Source organism: Perissodus microlepis, chromosome 5, assembly GCF_051167445.1.
Source record: "Perissodus microlepis isolate ML-2025 ecotype Zambia chromosome 5, ASM5116744v1, whole genome shotgun sequence".
NCBI classification, from domain to species: Eukaryota; Metazoa; Chordata; class Actinopteri; order Cichliformes; family Cichlidae; genus Perissodus; species Perissodus microlepis.
Genome location: NC_140465.1, coordinates 37265406 through 37284584, shown reverse-complemented (window position 1 = coordinate 37284584; position 19179 = coordinate 37265406). Strand labels below are relative to the sequence as shown.

Here is a 19179-nt window from a genome sequence, read left to right as displayed (position 1 = left end):
ATGAAAGTCATGTTTAAATCTGAGCATTTTGGCCGCCGACATTTTGGTTTTTTGGAGCCATATTTGGACGAGTGGGCAGACTTACGACTGATTGGTCACCGAGCTGACTGAATGAGATCATCACACACACACACAGGTACCTGCTAATCAATGCTAATCTGCTCAGTAACATCCACCTCAAATCCTAGGAGGCTCCAAAAGGCTTCAGCAGCACAAACACAGTCCAGAGGTCCTCACGGAGTCCAGTCAGCGCAGTGAAGCCTAGCTAACAGCTAGCAGCTCCGCCCACCTGTCAGTCAGCTCCTCCCCTGCTGTCTGTTTCCGTCATGAATACCATGCTGTATTCACTAAGACCTGAGACCAGAAACTCTTCAGGGACGTCCTGAGATCGCTCAGTAAACGCTTCACAATCAGAGCTGTTGCCCCCTGCTGGACATTACAAAGAATGCAGGTTCAGTTTTCAGACAGATGCAGCGAGGTCGGGGGCAGGGCTCTGCGCATAGATAGCCAGAGGGATTACATTTCTGGATAACCCCGCCCCCTTCGCAGCACGACTGCGTTTGTCTTTTATATGCGAGTGTGTGAACACCAACAGGTGCTGAAGCTGCAGCAGGTCTCTGTGTGCCGCTTTGTCAGAACTGAGAAACAAGGTGGAACATGTCACAGCTGCGAGGCAGTGTGAGAATATTCAGTTTAAAATGGGCCCGACGTACATGCAGGTGGTAAACTCACAGTCCAACATCAGCCAGACGATTGTGCGTCTGAGTGTGTTGCTGTGTCGCGCTGCAGGCCTGATCTTCTCTGTCAAGACTCAAAACGTAAATGATGAAGTGAGTCTGTAGCTGCAGGTCGTCTCCAGGCTCCAGTGAACATTTCACCTTCTCGTGTTCTAATGAGAAGCTCCTGCTGCACGTTTCTCTAAGCTCGGGCCTTTGTTCGCCTTCTTGCTTGTAGAAACATGCAGCTCTGAGTCATTCCTCTGCTGACTCATTGCAAAGATCTCTCTGATAAATAATGTGGCCTTAAAGTCTAAATGAATAAAATGTGTAACATACCTGATTCAACGCAGACGAATGTGACGCCTGATAATGTCAACAGCTTAGAGAAAGAGACGGAGAAGTCGAGCTTACCAAAAGTTTGAAATAGTTTAAAGACACGTGTCACATGTTCAAAGAGAAATTCCCGTCGGTCAGCTGCTCCGTTCTCGTATTTTTGGACCTGACTTTGTGAGATCGCGGATGGTTAAATACTCTCAGAGGGTCTGAAACCAAACGTGGTTTAGCATCGCCTGGATGGCAGCGCATTAATGGTGCCTTCATTAAAGATGGATTTCTACTCATGTTTCTATTAAAAATCAAATGCAGTGAAATCAAAGTTCCACATTTTCCTCTGAAGGAGCAGAAGGTGGAACTAAAGCAGACATGTTCACTGCGTCTGCTGCGGATCTGGAGACGTCGTGTCTGTTTCTATTTGTCGCTGCGCTCATGTTGGTCATCGAGATCACCCCGGTTCTCTGAGCCTCATCCTGCTGGAGCGACTGCAGGGAAACATGACCTGAACATCATGTTTGATCCTCATTCAGATTTTTGAAATCGAGCACAGACCTCAGTGATTATTGGAAAAATGTGTTTGTAATAATGGATTTTAGAGGCTCTCAGAGGAGCGAGGTCAATGTCTTATTACGAGGACTTAAACGTCAAAGGAGTCGTATCGGTTTTGCTGCAGCTCAAACATCAGCGAGCTGGAATCAGACAGAAAACATCAAAGTCAGTCCAGGAAGTGCAAATAATTCCCTGGAAAGTGTCCAGATGCATGCTCGATCATCCAGGAAATATCAGACACATAAACGTCACTGTGGAGGGGCCCAGATCGAATCTGTGGTTATGATGGATGGTTCTTCATGTTCTTACAGCAGGGGGAGTTTTAGATATTAGACATTAGAAATTATCTATAGAGTAAAACAGTTTTTGTATCAGGCTGTAAAGATCTTTATATTAACAGGGGGGCTGCGGGGGCGGACTCACTGCTGGAGCCCCTGCTGGACGTCAGGAGAACTGCAGGTTTCTGCACTTGTTTTAGTGTCACGGTGTCAGTTTGTGGAGTGGAGCACGAGGTTATTGTTGAACTCTGGTGCGAGTTACAGAGCTGAGCTTTGATGAAACAGCAGCTCAGACCCTGGAGCTGACCGCAGCTTGAATCGCCGCCACGTCCTCCGTCATCACCACCAACTCACCCGGATAGCCCTGCTCTTCATCTTCTTACAGTATCTTCCTCTTCCTCGGGGGTAAACTGGGATGAGTGATGGTGGCTCATGAGTGTGGGGTAAATAAGAGCAGAGCTGCGGGCGCTGTTACAGTACATTATGAGATCATTATAGTTAATCGAGGGCTCTGGGCCACGTCTTGGCTGACGTGGAGCAAAGCAACAGTTTGATTTATTATATTCATGCACGCAACAGATACTTTTTAACTGAATCTACCACATGTGCTGCCCGTGTCAGAAGGAAAAGTCCATTTTGCCGCCGACGGCGTCCGTGTGAGTCACAGCCGTGAAATCCACTGCAGCTCTGTGGAGACGATGTGAATCGTCTGCAGAAGCAGCCTGATCGCAGCCAGCAGCTCTCCCAAAGAGGCCGGGCTGCTGTACGTGCCAGGTTAAGGTGTCAGGATCCATCAGGTCGCTGGGAAAGCTTCCCAAAACCACTTTTCCCAAACTGGCAGAGCTGAGCGGAGCTGTTGAATATTAATCCTAATAAAGCTCCCTCGGTGACTCCTAACCTGGCTGTCTGCTCTTCTTGGGCTTTTCTAAACGAAGGAGGTTTGTGTATTTCTGGTTCGTAGATTCAAAGAGAACGAAACGACATGAAACAAGCGACGAGGCAGACTCGCTCTGACACAGAAACACACAGGGGAAGTGCGGGGGAAAGTCGAGTGGCCGGCACCGACTCAGGTGTGTTTACTAGGGCTGCAACGATACACAAAATTCACGGTTCGGTTCGATACTTTGGTGTCACGGTTCGATATTTTTTCGATACAAAAAAAAATGTTCATGCCTTTTTAATTTGTCATTTATTAAAATTATAAATATATATTTTAACTCAAAAGTACAGTTTTTAAATTTAACCCTAACCCTTGTGCGCGTTTTTTATTTTGACAGCGAATGCGCACCTGCGGACCACTTATGTGCAGCCCTGGTTATTTAGCTCGTCATGTTGCAGCCACAGAAATTCTTTTGTCCATGAAACCATAAAGCTGCGCTTTCTTTTTGCCTTATAGTCTGATTTGTCATAACTTTTCCGTTTTGTGGTAAGCTTTTCTTTGGCTGTCACTTCTTCACCCTGACCTGTCTTATTTGGCTCAGCAGAACTAAAATATATATCCTGCTGCTTTTACACAGGCACTCACATAACGCTCAGCGATTCTCTGCGTGATCAACCTCTCACATGTTTAAGCTGCGGGAGATTTCACTTGTCATGTTTGCGTAGTAAGCTAACGATTGATAAGACGATGTCAGAGGAATTGGTGCGCAAATTATCGTCACTCACCAATCAGTGCTGTCGCTCTCTATACACAGTTCACGCGATTGCAAAGTGAAAGTAAAAAACAAGCGCAAATTCAAACGCGATTTCAATATGTCACATATTGACAGTGGCTCACCGATGCCAATGACATAATTACCCAGCTACATTTCCGAAAGAATGCAAAAGCATTGACATATATTTTTCCTTCCTACGATAGGCCGACGGGCAGGGCAGAGATAGATTTTGGTAGCCCGACTGGAAAAATCGCTAGCCCCGGGACGTCGGGCTAGCGATTTTGCGAGCCCTGTATCTGATTGAGGAATCACTCATCTTTGGAAAAGAGAGTTTATTACAGAGAAATGGCTCTTTCCAAAATAAAAGCTATACTATACGCTTCTTCTGGGCTATATTCTCAGCAGCATATTAAACATATCAGGTCCCCATAAGGAGGATCCTGTGCTAACGGCTGTCTAAATGACTCGGGTAAAGTTTGTAGCATGCGTGCTTGTTGTTTTTGTCTGCTTCCACTTGTCTTTGCACGAGGATGATGTAAATGTGCAGTCATATTCGTTGTGTTCCCACTAGTGCTGTCAGCGTTAATCTCGTTGAAATGACGTTAAAGCCACAACACGGCAAATCTCCGTTAACGAGCTACCGCGGATCGCCCCGTGTGTGGGGCTGGACGGCCAACACGTTAACGAGCTAACTGCGCTAACACACCAGCTCCCACCCATGTAATTGAGCATTGCGTGGCACATCCAACATACTGTTTTACTTTAGTCCATGACGCGCTTACCTTCAGGGTCATACGTCACATGAAAACCAAAATAATTCCAAACGCCAGATCTGAATGAGGGTGGGGGAGGTTCAATTTGCCATGTTGCAAGGAGAGCTTAACTTCTGTCTGCTAGCTTGCCCTGCGCTCTTCCTTCTGACGAAGCTGTCTGTGTTGAGCGCTCAGTGGATCTGCGCTTGACAGTGCAGCCTAGGCGGAGTAGTCGAACGCAGATTCACTGAGCGCTCAACACAGACAGCATCGTCAGAAGGAAAGTTGATAAAATAAATTACAAATTTTGTATTGTTCGATACATATGCGTACTGAACCGAAAGCACTGTATCGAACGGTTCAATATCGATACGAATATCGTTGCACCCCTAGTGTTTACGATTCCACAGGTGTTCCTATGAATCCACTCTGTCATTCACATCAGCCTTTGCACAGGAATATTTTCCTCTTACGCCCAAGCTAAAGTGTTGAAATATTGAAAAGACTCTTTGACAGCTGCTGTTTCTTTGCTTTGCAGCTTTTATTTTTCACCATTCATCCTGTCAAACTCAAAATCTGGGCAGCAGGAAGGTGAGGGAACAACCATCAACCAAAGGATCCTGTTTCAATGCAACTCTTCAAACTCTCTGACAAGCAAGAAAAAAGGGAGACTAACCCTCGGATTCAAACACGTCGTTCTGTTCAGCTTCCAGCAGCAGCGGGCGGCGTTCCACCGAGCTGAAACCGTGTTGGTACGAGCAGCTGAACGAGTCCGGCTCATTTCCCTGGAAGACACAATCTGAAGTTTTATTATGAGCTTCAGTGTGGAATAAAAGGATGTCACCAAAAAGAAACAAAGTGGGTAATTAATGCAAGAAAATTCATTTCCACCGACGCGGTTGCTCATTCTGCAGCAGTAATTATTCCAATCCGTTATATCAGCTGGACCTCGCTTCATTCTGCACCTCCCATCTGTGACCATTTCACGGGCAACAATTAGCTTCCTCCCTCATTAACATTCTGCCGAGGTCCGTCAGGTTGCAGCGGGGCCCTGCGAAGCAGGAAGCAGATGGCTGCTGAGCCTGCAGTCGTTTCCCTTTGTCATTACCGTGGAGCTGATGTGGAGGCAGGTGAGGCTGCCAGCCGGAGCCGAGTTCTCAGCGATGACAGCTGTAAACCTGTAACTGCTGAGCTAAGCTTCATGCATGCGTGGCCTTATTGCACGTAGTCCAGATCAGGCCCAGAAATCTTTAATTTGTTGTTACGAATGCTGTTAAACACTTTTAAACACTTTCTTTTAGGACCAGGCCACAAACAGCTGTTGAGCTTATTAAAACAAAAAAATCCCATTTGGTTCAATTACACGTTCACAGCAGCCAAAACAAGCCGAACAGGAACAAACGGATGTGTCTCCTCAGCCTTGCATCCCGGATCTTAACTTTAAAAGCTGCCAAACTATTTCCCAAGTCAGATCCTGCTCTCAAACACATAATGCACGTCAATATATCAATATTCAGAACTACCAGAACACTTCAGAGGGACTTTAGATGTATGGCTACAGACTATTGTAAGTGACACATGTGAAAATGATCCATTCTGTCTTTCACTGCAGAGCTGATGCTGTATGCTGTAACACATTAGCATAATGCCATCATAAAGGGAAATATGGCCAAAGATTTGCAGAAACATAAATCTCAACCTTCAGACAAACGAAGGAGGAACAGCTACAACCATAAATCACTGGAACGCCATTAAACAGTCTGCAGGAGCACGACTGCAGCTCTGACGCTGGGTCTGAAACAACATGAAGGCGATGTTTTTTAAAGGTGTCGTGTCTAAACGTGGGAGTGAAGTACAACGAGATGTTCAGCTCTGTCAGCTAGCAGGTAGCTGGTCAGCTCAGATCACAGGGATGTGAAACCGTCCACTTCCTGCTACATCCTGAAACGCTGGACATGAAAATCTCACCTGGGTGACGTCTGAGGGGCCTCCTGGTGACGTGCTGAACCACCTCTGTTAGATTTATGTTTCCATGAACATGCAGACTAACCCCCACCTCCCAACAGTCTGTCTGTGGCCTGTCTCACCCCCCTCACGCTGGACGTCTGCACCTTACAACATAAAGCACACTGTTGTTGTGATTCGGAGCTACAGAAATACAACTGACTGAGCAGAAAGAAACACATTTGCTTTTGTCCAAAAGGCAATCACAGCGAACACAAAAGGAATCTCATCACAGGTCAGCGGTGCCCTGAATTTTTATCGGCCTTACCCACAGAGCTGCACGTGAGGAGCAGGTCTTTATCCTGCCAGCTCTCTCATGCAGAGTCCATGTGAAGTCTGATTGTCTTTGTGTGCAAACGGTGAGGCTGAAGTTTAGAGTATTCACTGACAGCAGGTGAGCTTTGTCTGCTGCTTCCTACACGCTCGATCCCGCAGCATCCTCGCATCTCCAGATCCGTCACCTGATGCATGTTCTGAACGACATCACAAAGCTTACAGACATTTTTCGACAGTAAACGATGAAACAAAGAACGTGGAGGCGTCTGATTGAGGAACCCACTTTCTTTACACCTATTTCTGCTACAGCGAGCTGTGAAGCTTTAAAATCCACTGATCCAAAACAGTCATCAGGTCACTGCAATCTGAAGTCCTGCCTTACAGACGATTGTATTTTTAATCTCCAGACGAGCATCAGCCCTACATTTGGAAAGCAGTTTGTGGAAAACCTTCAGATTTAAACAATTATCAGCCAACATCCAAACTTTCTGTTCTTGCTGAGAAAAGTTTAAGTAAAACTCTGACTTTACATCAGGTCACAGCATCAAAACAGCAGCTGTGTGGGTAAAGAATGATGTCATCGTCGTCTTGGAGATGACGCAGGTTTGTGCTGTTTGTTGATCTGTGTGAGACATCTGATGTGGCTGACCGTGAGCTGCTGTTAGGAACAGTGACCGTGGTTTGAGTGAATCAGTTGCAGCGTTTTTCAAATATATAGTTGGATTTAGGTCAAGTTTCCTTTTGAAAGGAGCGCCCCAAGGTTCAGGGTTTTTTGCCTTTATTTTGCCATAATGGTCAACTTGATATTTATTTATTTAAGTTGTTTTAAATGGAACAGACATGGCTGGGAGACAGGAACACGAGAGACATAGAGAAACACAGAGAAAAGGCAACAATCGATCACCTGCTGGAGAAATAAAAGAAAACAAGAACAGAGACAGCAACTTGTTAAGGAAACCACAGCAACAACCTAGATAAGTGTCAGTAACAGTAAATAATAAATACTGAGTGTTACTGAGCAGCACGCGAGACCGACGTGCACGGTATGCTTTGATGCAGCAGCCGAGGAAGATACTGTGTGTCTGTGCACACCTGTGTGCACACCTGTGTGTGTGAGCGCACTTGTATCCGAAAGGTTTCTCCATGTAACATCAGATGGGTGTAGCCCCGCCCCCCAGAGCATAAAGCAGGCATGGAGGAGATCCAGGCCCCAGACATCCAGAGGCTCCCAGAGAGCGAGGGCCCATGGAGGACCACCCAAGGTTCAGTTTTAAGCCTTATTTCATTTCTGTTAATAACAGTGGAGGACACCGTACTTCACTCAGCTGGCTCTGCTCATGAAGCTGCCTTTCAGCTGCTGCAGGCATCATTGCGTGGTTTTTACATCAGATCTCAGATGATGTTGGTTTTCATACCTGAGGAGGAGACTTGGGTGTCCTGGTTTGATCGAGTTTCCTTTAGTGTTTATTGAGCACTTAGTGAAAAAGCTGAAGGTTCGACTGGCTCTGTTTAGATTTGTCAGTGAACAGTGGTTCAGCTTAAATGTTCTTGCGATGACATTATTTAAATGCATGCTGCCTCCTCGGCACCCTGTGGTGCAGCACACAGCAGCGTATAATCTGGTTTCCTTCGTTAAGCCTGAGGACACAACACTGGTATGTTTTTATATGCAGAGGCATGCTGGGAAAACTCCTCCCACCTTGAAACAGCTGCTGTGATTAGTGCTCCTCTAACTGGCTCCTGGAAAAACCTTCAGAGCTCAAAACTCTGGATGCTTTCGTCTCCAAAGCTGGACTTTGTATTTCCTATGATGTTGACTCTGAATCACTTTATCTTGTTTATGTTTCTGCTGTATTTGTGTGTTTTTTATGTTGTAATTTTGGAGTAATTCCCCTTCATTACAAGCGTGTGACGTACCTCAGTACTCGCCTCGCTGTGACTCACTGTGAGTTTGTGTGAAAATAACTTCTTTAGATTCGTTCTGTAACAGTCGGCGAGAGCATCCTGGTGAAAGCAGCGTCTCTGATCTCTGCCGCCGATGATCGCTGGTGTTGTTGCGTCTTATCTGCTGACTTACGTGCAGCTCAGGAGGATTTACTGTCTCACTCAGACACTCGTGTTGTTTTAAAATCACAGATTAGGCAGAGCCATGTCTCCCCTTCCAGTGTTACCGTGCGTTCATTCCTCAACAGGTGTCTGCCCTCCATGTGTATCGACTGCAGGCCTGAGGTCGGCGTCTCTGCACCACTTATGGGTAGTTTGAGAACGTCCCCCTTGAACGCGCTGATAATCTGCTGCAGAACTGATGGATGTAACTTCAGGGCAAAATAATAATTTGTGCAAATGTGTGTGGAGCAGTTATTTTATACAGCAATCAGATTAATGTGAAAGAGCTCGAACATCTGCTTCCAACAACAGCGATTGAATCCTTTCTTTCTTGCCTCCTGCACCACTACAACCCCGGCAGCCTGCTCCTGATGCTGCGAGAGCTGTGCACGAAAATAGAGAAGAAACTTAAACATCAGTAAAGTGACATTAAACAAAGATGAGTCCGTTCCATCTTTGTCTTTAAATAGAAACTGCTGGAATAAAACCCTGTGCATGTGGAAACTCTGAGTACACTTTGAGATAAGATAGAAGTCATCTTGTCATATTTCACTGTGATATGTGACGTGAACTTTTTTATGTATTCCCGAGTCTAAAACAAAACTGTGCTGACATGAAACCCGCTCGTTTCCAGCTCCGTCTATGAGAAGCCACGACTCAGAGGTAGCTCCTCCCCCTTTAAGCCAACAGTGTTCTCCCTCCTGAACAGAAGCTCTGAACCTCAGGAAGGTGGAGCTTCTGTCTCCTCTCTGAGACATCATATAAGTGTTGAATAAACCCTGATACACTGAGTGCTTAGAGCAGTGAGCAGCTTTAGCTTTGAGCTCAGAGCGATTAATTGTATTTATATATCACCAAATCACAGCAACATTCACTTCAAGGTGCTAAAAACCCGACAATAATACAGAGAAACCCCAACAATCACATGATGAAGAAACCTCCAGCAGAACCAGGCTCAGGGAGGGGCGGGGCCATTGGCTGCGTAACGCACTTTGAGTGCAGATAGAGTAGAAACGTGCTACATTAGAACCAGTCTATTTACCATCTGCTGTGAGAGCACGTACTGTGATACACTGAGCTCGTTGTTTTATCAACATCCAGCAGTGAAACAGGAGAAATATAGGAAATAAGAAACTTTTGATAGGGTTAGGGTGGATTTTAGCCACGTACGCTAAAGGAATACTAATCAATGTCTCCATTTGTGAATGTGAAATAGGCTCATACACATCGTTTTAATACAGCGTTTCCCCCTGAGCCTCACCTCGCTGACTCTAGCCCAACCTGCGCCTTGGTGGATCCTCAGAGTTTCACCATTTAGTGCAGTAATGATGAGCACGTTTGTGTGGCTGCACTCTCTGCAGATACTCTCCAACACTCGTGCAGATCCTGATCAATGCCATCTGCTCACGAGAAGACAAACGATTAGTGGAGTGGATGCTAATGAAGTTCCAGGTGAACCTGGTGAGTTCAGATGGATTTTCAGAGAGCGAGGAAACACGAATGAAACAGCACGATGCGCCTCTGTGCCTTCTCTGCTGCACGAAAGATAAACAGGATTGCTGTAATTAGACAGCTATTAATCATCTGCAGCCACAAAGAGCTGAAATGGAAACAGCAGAGGATGTTTCTCCCTCCCTGGGAGAATCTCAGAGAGGAGAATGTGAGATCTCTGGAGCTTTGGAGCTTTGTGTGTCAGTGTAAAGTCAGCAAACAGCCTCTCCTCTCTCGGAACAGCGATGACCTTTCTTTTCCACTGCTGGGATTTCTGTTTGCTTGTTAGGCTGAGCCTGCCGGTATTGTATTTGGCTTTGCAGTTCCCTGAATCATCTCTGAATATTTTGGCTGCATTTTAACACAGAGCTGGGAGCTGGGAGGGTTTTTGTTTGAGCTCAGTGCTCCTGCAGCGTCCACAGATCCCCATTAACCCATCACTTTCTGCCGTTTTTGCTTCTATTGAGGCCAAATGGAAACGCGACGTGCTACCTGGTGGTCATCATTCACCGGCTGTAGAGGTCTGGACTAGGGTGGGTTTAAAAAGTTGATTTTCCACGTACGCAGACACGCCGTCGGGGCTGAAAGCCGACATCTCTCCGTCACGCCAACCAAAATTCACTGAACCAGCAGCAACAGAAGATCCAAGATCCAGAAGATACGCTTCACGTTTGATACACATGGTCACGAGTTTTCTCTGACTTTGGCTGTTTTGATTCCACCAGGATAAAATCACACACACAGCTCTGTCTCCCAGTGCCCAGAGACCAGTTTACCATCAAATCTCTGTTTTCTGCTTTATTCTCTGCTTATTACGCAGCAGTTCAGTGCCGCCAGACAGGAAAGCCTCGTTTCTGCTGTTCAATACTGAAGAAATTTAAACTTTTTAAAATGATGCCAAACTGCAACTCTGTTAGCTGTGTCTCTAATAAAGCTCTGTAGCTCTGCTTCACTTCAGCAGCATCAGCTAATGTTCAGTTGCTGATTCATGGTTTTCTTCAGTTTCTGATCGACTGCAGGATAATTTTTCTTTCTGCAGTAACGATAAATGATTTCTGACTGAGTCAAAACTGAATTGAATCAGTTATAGAAATCAGTGAGGACACCCACCCTGCCCATGGTACATCACCAACAGACGGAGTCACCGTATTACTCCACCTACTACTCTAATTTAATAATCAGGTCAGTCAACACGCACGCCAGCCGACTCCCGTAGCCGACGTCGCCTCCTAAGAGGCGGGCAGCAGCAGGGAAAAAGAACCCTCGCAAACGGAAACAAACGGGGAAGGCAAAGCAGCAGCACTTCTGTTAGCCTAGCGTAGAAAATTATACATGCTTCCCTTAGGCAGCATCATTAGAAGACATAGCATACATTTACACTGCTATGCAGATGACACCCAGCTCTATCTGTCCATGAAGCCAGATAACACACACCAATTAGTTAAACTGCAGGAATGTCTTAAAGACATAAAGACCTGGATGGCCGCTAACTTTCTGCTTCTTCATTCAGATCAAACTGAGGTTATTGTACTCGGCCCTGAAAATCTTAGAAATATGGTATCTAAGCAGATTCTTACTCTGGATGGCATTACCTTGGCCTCCAGTAACGCTGTGAGGAACCTTGGAGTCATGTTTGACCAGGACATGTCCTTCAACGCACATATTAAGATAAGATAAGAAGAACTTTATTTATCACGAGGGAAATTCTTTTGTCATACACATGCTCAATGCAGCAGAGAGATAGAGGAGCAGAGGAATAAGATATACATTATGTACAATAGAATACAAGTATACAGTAATATACAGTAGGACAGTGCAAAATATAATATCAAATAACTGTAACAAGTAACAATAAAACTATATCCTGAGAAATAAATAGCTCAGCTTAGCTATCAGTGCAGGTGATCCTAAAAGTATTAGCATAGTATTGTGCAAATGGATAAAAGAGTAGCAGCATATGATGAAACAAACATTCAATGAAAAACTGTTGGGTGATATTGCACCGTACAGAATACAGAATAGCTTTGTTAATAATCCTCAGGAAAATCACCTACAGAGTGAGGAAGAGGATTTCCTGTGGCAGTCAGTTCTTCGGAGCGATGAGTCTTTTGCTGCGTGTGCTCCGATGGTCCATCATGGAGGCGTGCATGAGGTGGGAGGGGTTATCCATGATACAAAGAAGCTTTTTTAGCATTCTCCTCTCAGACACCTCCTAAACAAATATGTAAGACTGCTTTCTTCCATTTGTGCAACATCTCTAAAGTTAGAAATATCCTGTCTCAGAGTGACGCTGAAAAACTAGTTCATGCATTTATTACTTCCAGGCTGGACGACTGTAATTCATTATTATCAGGAAGTCCTAAAAACTCCCTGAAAAGCCTTCAGCTAATCCAAAATGCTGCAGCAAGAGTCCTGACAGGGACTAGAAAGAGAGAGCAGATTTCTCCTGTTTTGGCTTCCCTTCATTGGCTTCCTGTTAAATCCAGAATTGAATTTAAATTCTTCTCATCACATACAAGGTCTTAAATAATCAGGCCCCATCTTATCTTAAACCACACCAAACCCATCAGAGCACTTCGCTCTCACACTGCAGGCTTACTTGGACTCTTTGTGTTCATTTTATATGTATTTTTTGTCCCTCTTTGCACGTTTGCTCTTTGTGTTCTTTTTCTTTCTTTCTGTTGTAAATTTCTGTCTCACTGAAGTTGTCTTCTCTTCGTGGTATGTTGCACATTTTGTCCTTTGATGAACTTCCTCTTGTTCCGTAATCCTTCCACAGGGACGGATGAAGCTAAATCTTTTGGTTTTTGTCCAAAGTGTGTGTTGCGGTGATGAAGGGATGGCACTCAGAGTGACAGTGAGTGTGAGCTGGCAGAGAGCAGAAGAATAACAGCAGGATGAATAAATGAAAAGCAGCAGTGCTAATTTAGGAGCGCTCACTGGCTGCATTCCCGGCATTCCCCTCAGCTTCAGGCTGCGACACCGACACATCTGACACATTACCAACACAATACTGATGTGCTGACCTGCTGACAGGAGGAGGAGGAGGAGGGAGTCTCGGTGCAAACACAACCGAAGCTCATTGCTTTAAACATGTTGCGTTCCTTACATCATGTCGTCACGATGGTGGCAGTTTGTTGGGGTCCAGCGTGGTTTCTGAATTTTGATTGAGCCTCTCCTAATGAGCTGTGACTGTTAATGAACCAGCTGCACAAGTCTTCCTTCACTCCTGTTGATTAGTGCCTGAATTTGTTTCTGCTCCTTAAATTTCACTTCATATTCATGACTAACACTGTGATTACAACCAGCAGGCAAGTGCTTTCATCCAGTATTATTACAGCTGTGGACAGCAATTTAATTTATACAGCGCCACATCACAACAACAGTCGCCTCAGTGAGCTTTATACTGTAACCTAAAGACCCCACAACAACACAAAACGACAGAGAAAACCCAACAATCATATGACCGCCTATGAGCAGGGACTTTGGTGACAGTGGGAAGGAAAAACTCCCTTTTAACAGGAAGAAACCTCCAGCAGCCCCAGGCTCAGGGAGGGGCGGGGCCATCTGCCAGGTGGAGGGGGGGGGGGGGTGAGGACAGGACAAAGACACGCTGTGGGAGAGAGCCAGAGATTAATCATAACTAATGATTCAATGCAGAGAGGTGCAGGGTCTCCTGATCCAACTATATGCTTTATCTAAAAGGAAAGTAGGGCGGGGCCTGAAAGCTGAAGGCTCTGCCTCCTTCACCATCTCGGCTGCTGTTTCCAGATCAGCAGGAAGTCCCGTTCTGACCTCTTACACTGAGATTACTGTGTGATTTCACCACCAACCTCAAATATAAAAGTCACAGGGAGGATCATCCCCGACACCAGAGCTGGGCCTCTGTGACCGAGCAGTGTTCAGATGAAGAGGCCACAGCTGCCCCTCAGGTGAGGACTGACAGCAGGAGCTGATTTTCATCATTCACAGGCTCATAACTCTCCCCGCAAAATGAAAATCCAGTGGGAGGATGAGTTTCCACACACTGAGGAGTGTCATCAGAGGGATGAAGAACATCGTGTGTTCCACGAGCTCCAACGCTGAAGCTGAGGGTTTGTGCAGGTGCACAAGTGTGTGCTGCTGACAGAGGAAGTCAAAAGCTGCATATCTCCTGCAGTCTTTACTGGATGGGCACAGTGAGAGCAGCTGTGATGCTTTAATGTTTATTATAGTTCGGCTCAAATGGCTCCAGCAGTTTTACATGTACAGCCCAGACTGTCTGCATCATTGTGCTGCTGTCAAAACGAGATGCCAAAATGAAAATGATGCATTAAAAAGAGGAATACAGGAGCTACGAGGGAAACGTTCTCAGGCTGTGAGTATATGTTTAATTGCTGGATCTTCAGGTGAAAGGATGAAAAAGTTCAGCTCAGATGGAGTGAATGAGGCGAGCGCGACACAAAGAAACATGACATTTCATCGTTTTCGCCGTGCGCCCGAGCTCCTGGCGTGAAACCATTCTGCTGCACTTTGTGATGAATAATAAAAGCAAGCAAAATGCTAATTGTGGACGAGCGCCTGGGCAGCCGTCCCCATTTCATGGAGCTCAACCTTTCACTTCGGTTTGAAGAACCTCTTTGCTTATCGGTTTAAATGAGGGGAATAAAATGCTTTCAGGGCCTCGTTTGTTAAATCGCCTGCTATTCGAATCCAGCTTCCTTCACCCACTTTAACTCACATCCACATAAATAACTCATAAGGTTTTTAATTAGCTCATTCTACCGTGTGAGTCATTAAAAGTCAATGTAACCCACTTATGTAACACCTCAAGTCTGGATCCTGTTGTATTTGCATGAGAGAGAGAATGAGAGCAGAAGCATGTTGATGTTGTTCGCAGCTTTCTGTTTGCCTTCAGGACTTCTGTGAAAGGCACGACGCCACAAACCCAAGGCTGAGCCCGAAAACTGATCTCAGTTCAGCCTGGAAAGCAGGAGCACTGTTGTAATTACTGAGGAAAAACATCACAGCTAAAACTGACGAGGTGGCATCGGTGTCAGCAGATACGTTACTGTTTTGTCAAAAGCAGAAAAAAGTCATGGAAGAAATAAAAGGACGAGTTTAGTTTCCTGCAAAATGCTTCAAATATGAGCAGTGAGTGACGTGGTGGGAATGATCCAGAACCCAAGGCCTCGGTGAATACGTGACATCTGAACTGCTGTTTGAAAAGGTTCAAAAACGGGGCGATGCCGATCTCAAAGGGAGCGGCAGCTCCGAATTCTCTGCTCTGAAGTCCTGAATGCATCTCCAGATTGACAGTTAGTCTTTAACCGAAGGAGGGAGAAGGAGCGCGTAGCGGTGTGTAGGTGAGAACAGCGGCTTCTCGTGTGCTTTGTTAGGCAGCCTGGACTCCACTGCAGCAGTCCAGACACGAGGTGATGAAGGCACATCAGGTTTAGATGAAAGCTTTAGCATCACCGCTAAACTACAACGCTAGCTAGCTAAACATCATTCTGCTTCTCCGTGACTTCAGTGACCTGATGCAGTCATTAGCTAAGATTTTTCTGCTTCTTGTTTTGTGTTAATTAGTAAATGTTGTAAATTATTAAGATGCAATCAAAGAGGATCCATGTGCAGCCAGACTGGATGCAGAGCTAACAGTGAGCTTTGTTGTTCCCGCCGATTTCACAGAACCAGGAAGCAACAATCCAAATCAAAGAGCACACCTGGCATTAGAAGTCACATGACCAACACAACAAAAACTGACACAGCGTGTTCAGAATAAGTGGACCAAGGCCGAGCACGATAATAAGTTAGAGGTTTACAAAATAAAACAAAGAATAACTTCAATTTATAACCCCAAACCCAACACATGTGACATCAGCACACAAACTGAGATGCTGAATGTGGTAAAGTTTACACCTGCCTAACTTTAGCATATTAGCCTTGCAGGCTGTGCATGTTAGCATGTTAGCAAATATGTGTAGTTTTTGCCTCACTGATGCTAACATGTGGAAACCAAACCAGACGGATGCTCTGATGCTCTGTCTGTAGATAAGTCTCCATGCATGCTGCAGTCCAAGCACCGTTATGCTTTCATTCAAACGGCCAAAGCAGCCTCCGTGGTTCAGGCAGGAGAAGTGCACGCTCCTTTGCACTGAAACAACGTTGTGCCGACTCAAATATGCTTTGGAACTTTTTACTTTACAGACTGCAGAAGCGATAGATCGACACGGGATCGAGATCATAGCAATAAATTGAATAAACCTTGCAAACGGGGCTCAAGTGTCTCAGTCATCCAGGCGACAGAATACCTGCAGCTGCTCCTGCACTGAGATGTTTTATCTCTCACATTAAATCGAATACGTCTGGTGCCACTCGTCTTTGAGTCTCAGGGTTTAGATTTTCTGTCCTGTATACTTTACCTTTGGGATTTTCCCCTCACAGTTAAGTTGTGTTGTCTGTCAAACTCCACAATGAAGTTTGAAGGCTGAGCTCTAAACATGCCGTGACATCTCGGGGTGCAATTTAAAACCTGACAGACACGTCCCGACTCACGCCGAGACAGCCGCACACAGTGAAATTATTAAACAACACCCAGCAGATGACGGATAGCTTGACATGTTCTCGCCGTTTCGGTTGAGAGCAGAGCGCCCTGTTTAACTCGTGATGCTGTAGCTCAGCTTTCCCAGAGCAGATGGACCAGATCTGTCTTTATTACAGCAGGAAGCTCACAGTGATTAGACAAACACCAGAGTGGTGCACGCTTATCAATACGATCAATAATTCAAAGAAGATATAAACCAGCGAGTCCATTACAGCTCGGTTGAACAGTAAGGCCGTCGCAGGTGTTTACCCGACTCTGGCCGAGGCACAGACCCACGCTCGCCTGGGCTGCTGGTTTGGATGATTTTGGGGTCACACTATTTTGTCCAACATGATAAGAATCCTGCAGCCAAACAGTGTCCATGCAGACTTTGTGTCTGTTGGTTTTTCATCATTCTTTAAACTGAATTAAACGCTATGATGCAGTAAAAGTCTTTAACTTGGTGGATTGTGATGCACAGATCTAATTCTTCTGTGCAGCTTGGAGGAGCTGCCCATAACCTTTCATCCCTGCATTTCTTTAGTTTTGTTCAGAATTAAACCTCCCTGCATGAAAGAGACAAACTCATTGTGACTCAGTGAGACATTTCAACCTTTTAAACCTGATAACACTGATCTGATTAACGGTTTTCATCTTCATTACATCCAAAAGGAAGAACTGATCAACTCGTTTTAAAGGGAGGACATGGCTGGAGGCCCCGTTAAGGCTTTGTGTCGAACTTATTTGTAGGATTTGTTTCATCATGTGGAACTGTGGCCATCTCAGACGGCTACCTCTGCAGCTCTGCTGAAAGAATCTGAGCACCCTCATTACGCTGTCTGGCTCTTTGAAGCAGATGGGATGGAGGTATTGTGTAAGACCTATTTAAGGAGGCCGGCTCTCAGCTCAAGTCTTTTGGTTTTTGAATTTGGAGCTTGTGTGCAGAAGCAGCACAAAGGGACTGACATGCTGTGCGTGCTGCTTATGCATGTTAGCAGGCGCCTTTATGTCCCGTCTGTGACGGTGATCATGTGTAAAGAGCAGCAGAGGAGCCATAGACTGTATAGAAAAGATGGACATAGCCACCGTAATATCATTGGTTTCTCATCGTTAGCATTTCAGGCACTGGCTGCTGATTGGATCTTTCAGGGCAGGTGTGGGACACGTCACACCTGTCTTGTTATCAGGACTGTTTACTGCCTTTCATCTATCAGCTTCAGGACTTATCTAAACATTTGAGAGCTTTGATTTAAGCTTGGATCAGGTTAACTTTAAATCTAGGCTTAGTTTATGTTTGAGATTAAGTTTAGGCTGGATTAGTTTATGCTAGACTTGGTCATTTTGGTGAGGCTCAGGTCAGGTTTGGCTTTTATAAATTAGGTTTAGGATTTGGATTAAGTCAAGATGTTTAGATGTTTTTTTTTTTTTTAAAGATGAAGGTTTAATGTTGTTTGGGTTTAAATTGAGGTTATCCTAGATTATGGTCAGGTCAAAGTTGGGTTTAGTTTAGGGCACAGTATAGTCTAGAGTTATTTTAGGTCAGATTAGATCACATGAATACTTTGAGACTGAGCACACAGAGAGTTTTAAAGCTGAGATTGAAAATGTGCAGCCACATGCGACGTCGCAGTCACAGCATCGCTGACTGAATGCTGTTTACCTCGCAGTGTTTGCTGTGTTTTAAATATTATTTATGTCTTCTTATTTTCAGTCATGTTTCTTTTATGCGCTCGCCTGTTGGAAGGAGCCGTGCAAATAAACTCATGTGTCCACAGTAAACAGCTGCCTCTCCGAATATACATCAGGTATAAACAAACGAGGCGCTGCTGCAGAGCCCCTCGAGCTCACAGCATCATTTTAGTGACTTGTTTACTTTGAGTGGAGAGAGAGAGAGAGAGCGCACAAACAGTGACGAAGAGTAATCAGAGGAAGACTGTGAGAGAGAGGCTCCACTTAAGGCAGAGAGGGGAGAAAAGGTGAGTCAGGAGGAGGGAAAGGAAAGGAGAGAGGAAGGGTTAAAAAGGAGTGAAAATAAGACCAAACAAGAGCAGAGGAAGAGGAGGATGGAGAGGAGGCGTGCTGGTGTGAGGCTGAGAGGTTGCAGTCATGCTGTAAAACTGTCACTGCAGCCCTTTGATGGACTCCCATTCCTCCCTCTGACTTCCTCCTTCAGTCTGCAGAAAGCAGCACCTGATGCTCAAAGACAGCCACGTTCCAGCGCTCCTAATGAACGGCAGAGAGCTACATTAAAGAGCACGTGCACATGCACATGCGTGTGCACGTGCACGTGCACGCAGCGAGGAGAAACAAAGGGAAGCCTTCATGGCTCAGACGGAGGCAGACTCTGCATGCTGAGACGCTGCTGCAATCTTTTATTGACAGCTGCTCTGCAAAATATTCATAGAAATGTTAAAGTGCAGAGAAGCCGGCTGTCTGCACGTTTTTACTTTA

At 45.4% G+C, this 19179-nt stretch overlaps 1 pseudogene; it reads left to right on the top strand.

The window, feature by feature from the left end:
• Positions 1-19179, top strand: part of LOC146387816 (uncharacterized) — a 60746-nt pseudogene that overhangs the window by 2298 nt on the left and 39269 nt on the right.